Here is a 6,918-nt window from a genome sequence, read left to right as displayed (position 1 = left end):
ATATATATATATATATATGTGTGTGTGTGTGTGTATATATATACACTCTCATCAACCACCTCCCGAACGTTAAAATTTAATTCCCCACATTCATTCATTAAACCACCTCCTAAAACGATTTCATCCCTCGCAACTGACTGCCAGTTACAATAGGGTGTGCACGTGTGTCATGACTCATTTTGCAAACTACTAGCAGAGCATAAAACTTTATTAAATCTTTGCCAACATCAACACACGCGTTAAAGCTGCCGGCAGATTGCAACCAAGACAATGTAAAAGCATATGTCAACATGTATTATGGGGATTTTTTACAACTAAATGGTTGACTAAATAGCAAGAGGGGGGAAAAAAATAAAAAATAAAAAGAGGAATCTCTCAGGTTGGACAATAAAATACCTTAAATGACAACAGAAATGTGTTTTTGATTGAAGTAGCTGAGCAGCAGCCAACGTAGATAACAATGTCATTAAAACGAGATAAGGTTTGATAAACTTGGAACCTCACAGATTAAGCTGACAATATAATCAGAAGATGTGAGGATGAATATGAAGAAGTGGCACAAATCAAAGAGATTGTTTAATCAAATTATAGAAAACAGCTCATTAGACAGATGCTTAATTTTCCTCTTTATTCCAATGAATGGCTCTTAGTGGGTTAAAATAGACAAATTAAAAAAAAAATTAATGTATAAACTGTGCATGTTGCATAAAATGGTAACATTAAACTATTAAACCATTTGATTGATCAAAAAACAACACAAAACAGAGCTTGTTTTATAAAAGCAGAATCTACGACAGAGCTTTATAATTGGCCTGTCTTCGTTAAGGGTTTCTAACTAAAGTGTTGGGTAAGTGCAAGGCTGCAAACAAGGATTTAATGAGGGGAAAATAAGAAGCAGCTGTGCAGGTGGTTAATGATCGGCTGACTGAAAGAGCGGAGAACAAGTGCAGGCAGCAATGAAGATGTCAGCACTATCAGGGAAGCGTGGAGCAAAACCGAATCTGATCCCAGAAATATGTAATAAAGGCCGTACGTAAAGCAGAGTAAACTGCAATCATTGTAAATGTATTTTCAATAGGAGATTTAATGGCTTGGTTTGGCCTAAACAGGTGATGTCAATACAAGATTCTGTAGCTTGAAAGTTTCCTTATTTATTATTATTTATTTATTTATTTATTTAGCACACAGACCGGTTTTGTGGCTTCGACAGCAATAAATTATTAACCTTTTTTTAATTTGTCAGCTGATTTTTTTTTTTCTATTAACAAAAAACTGGCAAACCTTTATGATAGTTCAAAAACACAATAGGCTGTTAAGTCATGCATTTTTACATTCACAAAAAAAAGTGTCAAATCTTCACTTCTGGAAAAGGTTAAAACTGCTAATGTTGACTGTTTTTCTAGATTGTAAAACAGGCAGTTATACGTTTAAATTAATTAAAATTGTTTATAGTTTGGGGGAATTATGATTGAGTCTCAAACTTTTGTCAAAGTAAAGATGAATATTAATGAATGCTTTATTTAATATATTTTGTTTTTGCTGTACAGCACTTTGGTTGGCCTTGCTGCTGTTTAAAGTGCTTTATAAATAAAGTGCTATATTATTATACGGTATTTAATATATTAAGCCAGGAAGCAAAAATAACAAATTATATACATAGAATACAATACTTTAACGCGTTCAAAAGAAGCAGTAAAAGGGATAAGCATTTTTTTAGGCTAAAACAAATACGTAAAAATAAATAAATAAATAAGCAATTAAATAATAATCAGTATGATCGAACAGTATTTGAAGCACAATTTTTTTTGTCCTTACAGTGTAAAATTGACTTTTGATTTTATTATTATATTCGATCTCGTGAGAAATGTTGCGGAATGACGCCTTCACGCAGAAATATGAATCATCGGTTACGCATGCGCAGCAGTGACTACATATAAGTAGGGGCGTCAAGCTTGACAAAATAAAAACGGAACGGTATTACTTGACTTAAAAAATAAGAGCATAAAGTATAGTTTAAAGCAAATATTTTACATTTTCTTCATATTTTTTTTATTAAATAATTGTTAAACTCTAGTAAAAGCTATTTAAAAATGTTTAATTTAATCTGTATCGCAGGCAGACGTGATGGCTTCGTGTCAACGGACTTTTATTTGCGCTTCTCACCGGAAGTGGTGGTAGTTTCGCAGACGGATGGAGGAAAACGCCACACGTTGCCGAAGTAATTCAGAGTTTTGAGTCGCGTTCCAGGCGCCGGCGAGTAAATAAGCTATAACGTGTGAGTAACCGTGAACCTCTTTAGCATCTGTCTTAATGTAAATACGTTGTGTTTGAGGATTACAAACCGGTTTCGACTGTTAACTGTTTTTTTTTTTAATTATCTTCTTCTGTGAACAGAATTGGCGTTGACAGCCTGGAACTGTACGTTCAAGAAGAGTCCTCAACACCGACCATTGGATGACTTGGCTTTGTTTTCCGGCTTGTTAAACAGGTATTGTAGGAGTGGCGGGAGAAGGGTTGGGGATGTTTGAGCTAGGCGTTTTCCTGTGGTAAAACCCTTTCACAGAGTAGTTACCCATGATGCTATTCAGGTTTCCCGTAGCAGCCAATAACTCCTCCTCCTCCTCCTCCTCCTGCTGAGAGCAGCCATGGAGGTCACGTTGATGATGAAGTGGTCACTATTTATCTTTTTTTAATATTCTACCCTGCACTCATCAGAGCTGTTGGGAGTGGCCATCTTTACTCAGTCATGCAATTTTTGTATCACAAGTCAACATTTTTACACAGATCTGTCACTGGAAATGTAGCAACTTGTGACTGCAGGGCGTGTGGATGGTTTAAACAGGAGCGTTTCTTATGTAATTCCTTGAAGAGATGCATATCCCCTTATCTCCTCAAGAAATAGTTAGAAATGTCACGCTCGGGAGTGTGTTGAGGATGACTCTCAGCTACTGCCACATTGGATTTTAACACATCTCTGTACATTTGATTGAGTTATTGCCATTTATGTTGCTCAGCAGCGGTGGCCGTCTTGAATTGGGTTGACTTCGAATGCCAGTTGTAGATGTACGTTCAAGGATCGGTACGAGTGAGCTCCATTCAAATCTGTCCAATGACTCATAAGAAGATATTACCGGTACATGACAGGCAAACACATGCTCAGGCAGAAACATAATCGCCTTCAGTGGCCGACAATATAATAATGCATTACAAAGCATCGGTAACACTTGCGGTTCATAAAAATAGGGCTAAAAGTTTTGATTCATGCTTCGTTTCTTTGTATTTTACTCCCAAGAAGCCAAACTATTTTGTCATCTGTTCAAGTGATCTTAATCAGCAGTTTCTCAGTAGGTGTTCCAAACTTATTATTATTACAAGTTGTCATTGTGCTATTGTCGCTTTTTTTTAAGTCAATTTCTGTCCAGTACTTGATCATTTTCAACAACAACAAAAAAAAGTGTATTATTATTTTATTTTTATTTTGCTTGTTAAGCCACTTAACTCTCATCTATAAATTTGTTCAGGCGTAAAAAAAAGGCCCTAACCTCAAAAGATGAACCAGCAGGAAAGGCGACCTGACACAAAGACGCAATTTGTTATCATTTCTTTGATTAAATCTGTGGAAAACAAACAGAACAGTGTGAACGACCCACGTCTGAGTGAAGCTGTGAGCGTTTCTTCTTTGTTTTTTGTCAAGTGCGTGGATGCGGGAAGAAATCGAACCCGTGCGTTTATTTCCATCATTGCCTTGTTTGTGTTTATTACAAAGCTGCCTGATAAAGACACGGGTAGTTAAATAGTTTTCAATCTTGTCCTTTACTTGCAGACATTTTCCTGAATATTTTATTCAGATTATATACTTAAAAGATCAAATTTACCTTTTTTTTTGTTAAAGCTTTTAAATGATTTGAAAAATATGAACTTTCTGGGGAATGTGATTAATTAAGTTTATATGTTATGAACCTGAACAAACTAAATTATTTGCGAAATAATTTTTGTGGATATGTTTTAATTTAAAATCTCTATTATATATATATATTAAACAAACATTGCTTATTTTATAATTATTAAACGTTTACACAATCATAACTATTTTATAAGAAAATACTTTTATAGTTGAATCTAAACCCTAAAATAGTAAATTATATCAAAATAAACATTTTAGCCTTTTAAGAAAATGTGACCAACTCTGTTTGTTTGTTGGTAATTATATAATAATGTCAATTTTCCTCTGATTTGTCTAATTTAAAAGCTATTATTAATTATTCATATTTTGCCCTGCGAGCAACTAAAACTCCTAATTTTCTCCCAGCATTCCTCTCCTGGTTTAATTGTTGCTGGAACGTCGCTGTTTCCCATCATAATCCTCATCGCATCTCCCAACACGGTTAAAACAATCTAAAATTCCCCATTAGAACTTGATACAAATTTGGGATGAGAACAAAATTAATAAAAAGTCTAATCCAATAGGATTAAAAGGCAATTTTTCCAGGTTCAAGGTGACTTTACTGTCATTCACATCACATGTGGTACATGAGGTGGAACATAATTGTGTACTCAAGGTCCCAGTTACACCCAAACATAGCAAAAATATAAAGTATAAAAATAAACAGTATACAAGGATCTAAAACATACAATAAGCAGTAATAATATAATATACCGTATATTTCGGCCTATAAGGCACTTAAAATCCTTAAATTTTCTCAAAAATTGACAGTGAACCTTATGTATTAATTCTGGTTGTTCTTACTGACCTCAAACTGCTTTTATGTGGAACAACTGAACAATGTTGAGTTATTGTGAATGAGTTGAATAAAGTTTGACTTGTCTGGCTGTTTCGTTTTGCTTAATGCGCCTTATAATCCGAAAAATACGGTAATACGGTGTATTAAACAGCAGCCTTTCTTTCAGCCCACTGTGAAACAGAAACTTGTGATTAGGGAGAATCATATCCTAATTTGTCTTTTAGCATGAAATAATATGATCACATTTTAAATTGCTAGTTGCAACTAAATACCTCCTATAATCTCTCAGCCTCTTCTCGGTTGTGTATCTGTGAGATGAACGTCAGGACGTGGCTTCTGGCAGGACAGAGGAAGGATGTCTCTTCTGCTGACTTCGCCAACGTCAGCTCCACGTGCGGTCCAGGTTATCTGACGTGACCGTTCACTCTGATGCGAAGCCAAGACTCCGGATTAAGGGATTATCTTTCCCTTGAAGGGTTTACATCTAAATGAAACAAAAATACAGTGATGATTTTTACTTGCGATACTCTGGGAGCACTTCAGGGACTCGTGAGACGGTGGAATCGGACATGTTTACGGAGGTTAATCTGCAGTAAAAAAATAAACTGGTTGCGGTGCTTTTCTACTTGAACACGTTCTGCGATTATATCTTATCGCTGCGATCTCGCTCTGGGCTTGTGTTTGTTTTCACAGGCCTCAGAATACGGCAGACAAATTTACTGGGCTGATCTGTGGTGACTGTTTTTTTTTTTGCTTTAGAGGAAGAAAAATGTCAAAACTCGAGCGTTGTGAGCAGAGTGTCTTCACATTCCTGTTATGAATTGCTTGTTCATGCAGAAAAGAAGGAAGAAAAAAGCTTCATAATAAGCATTTTTTTTTATTTTTACAGGGGCTCCCTGCTCTTTACGTTTGTTTTAGCTGTGCAAATATACAGAGGCACTACTTTGCCCATAAATGCATCATGCTTTAAAAAAGTCACTCCAACTTAAGCTTATTTTTGTCTTGTTTACCATTTGAAATTATGGTTTTCTTATTATTTTTTGAGTTTCATTTAAATACATTTTTACTTGCAGACTTTTCCACTCAAGCAGAATCACAGAACAATATTTCCCCAGTCAAAGAGTAATTGCTTGAACTGTCTTTAACTGTCGATTTGAGGCCTTTGTGTGTTTGTGAGAACCTGTGGGGTGACATTTTATTCTCACACTCGTGTCAGTAGAGTAAGAAGTGCGCCAGGTCAGAAATTCCACATTTGCTGTAATTCTTTGAGCAAAAAGCTTCACACTTTATGCAACCTCTGTTTTTTTTTTAAAGCGCCACGCCCTAACACTACTGTCGCTTGATAAAACTAGAGCTGTAAACAAAGGTCAGACTTAGGCCTGTCGCGGTAAACTATAAATCTAGGGATGCACGATATTGGATTTTTGGCCGATATGTCAAAACTAGGGATGGGGCCGATCCGATCCAGTATCGGTATCGGCCTCCGATACCAGCATAAATTACGTATCAGATTTTTCCGATCCATGATGCATGTTGGCTTCAAACTGGAATGGATTTCCTGAACGGAGGCATGTCTCATGAACCCAGAGTAGTAAGATCCGCCGCACATTCAGGAAATCCACTTCATAGTTTGCAGCCAGCTACAACGTGAGGACTGAGTTAGCAGCACTGTGGCTAACAGCTAACAAACTTTTCACCTAAACATGTCCGCTGTGTGGAAGTATTTTACACTAAAAACACCACAAAACAAGACAGTAACATGCAATGTCTGCAGAGCCAAAGCACCACATTAAACCGCGGTAAAGTTAGTTTTACGATGGACATTCGAGCTCCGTGGCTTCAGCGGGGCGCTGCTCTTTGCTCAACCCAAAACGGGCAACTCGACCCCGGCCAGTCGCGCTCAGTCTGCCCGTCTCTGAGGAGGGATAGACTGAGCGCGACTGAACGAAATCAGGCTGCCTGCTTCGGATTGAACAAGAAGAAGACATCGCTGAAACCACGGAGCTCGAATGTTTACTGAGAAGTTGCTAAACTTCATCGTAATTAATGACCAACTGTTATCAGCTGTAGAAAACGAAGGATTTCACAGCTTGATACTTGCATCCAAGATATAGTTTACCCTCCAGGAGATATTTATCAGTACAACAGTAGACAATCATTAAAAAAACATATGATT

This window comes from Nematolebias whitei, chromosome 20, assembly GCF_014905685.2.
Source record: "Nematolebias whitei isolate Nwh7 chromosome 20, NemWhi1, whole genome shotgun sequence".
Classification (NCBI taxonomy): domain Eukaryota; kingdom Metazoa; phylum Chordata; class Actinopteri; order Cyprinodontiformes; family Rivulidae; genus Nematolebias; species Nematolebias whitei.
Note: the sequence above shows the minus strand (reverse complement) of the source record.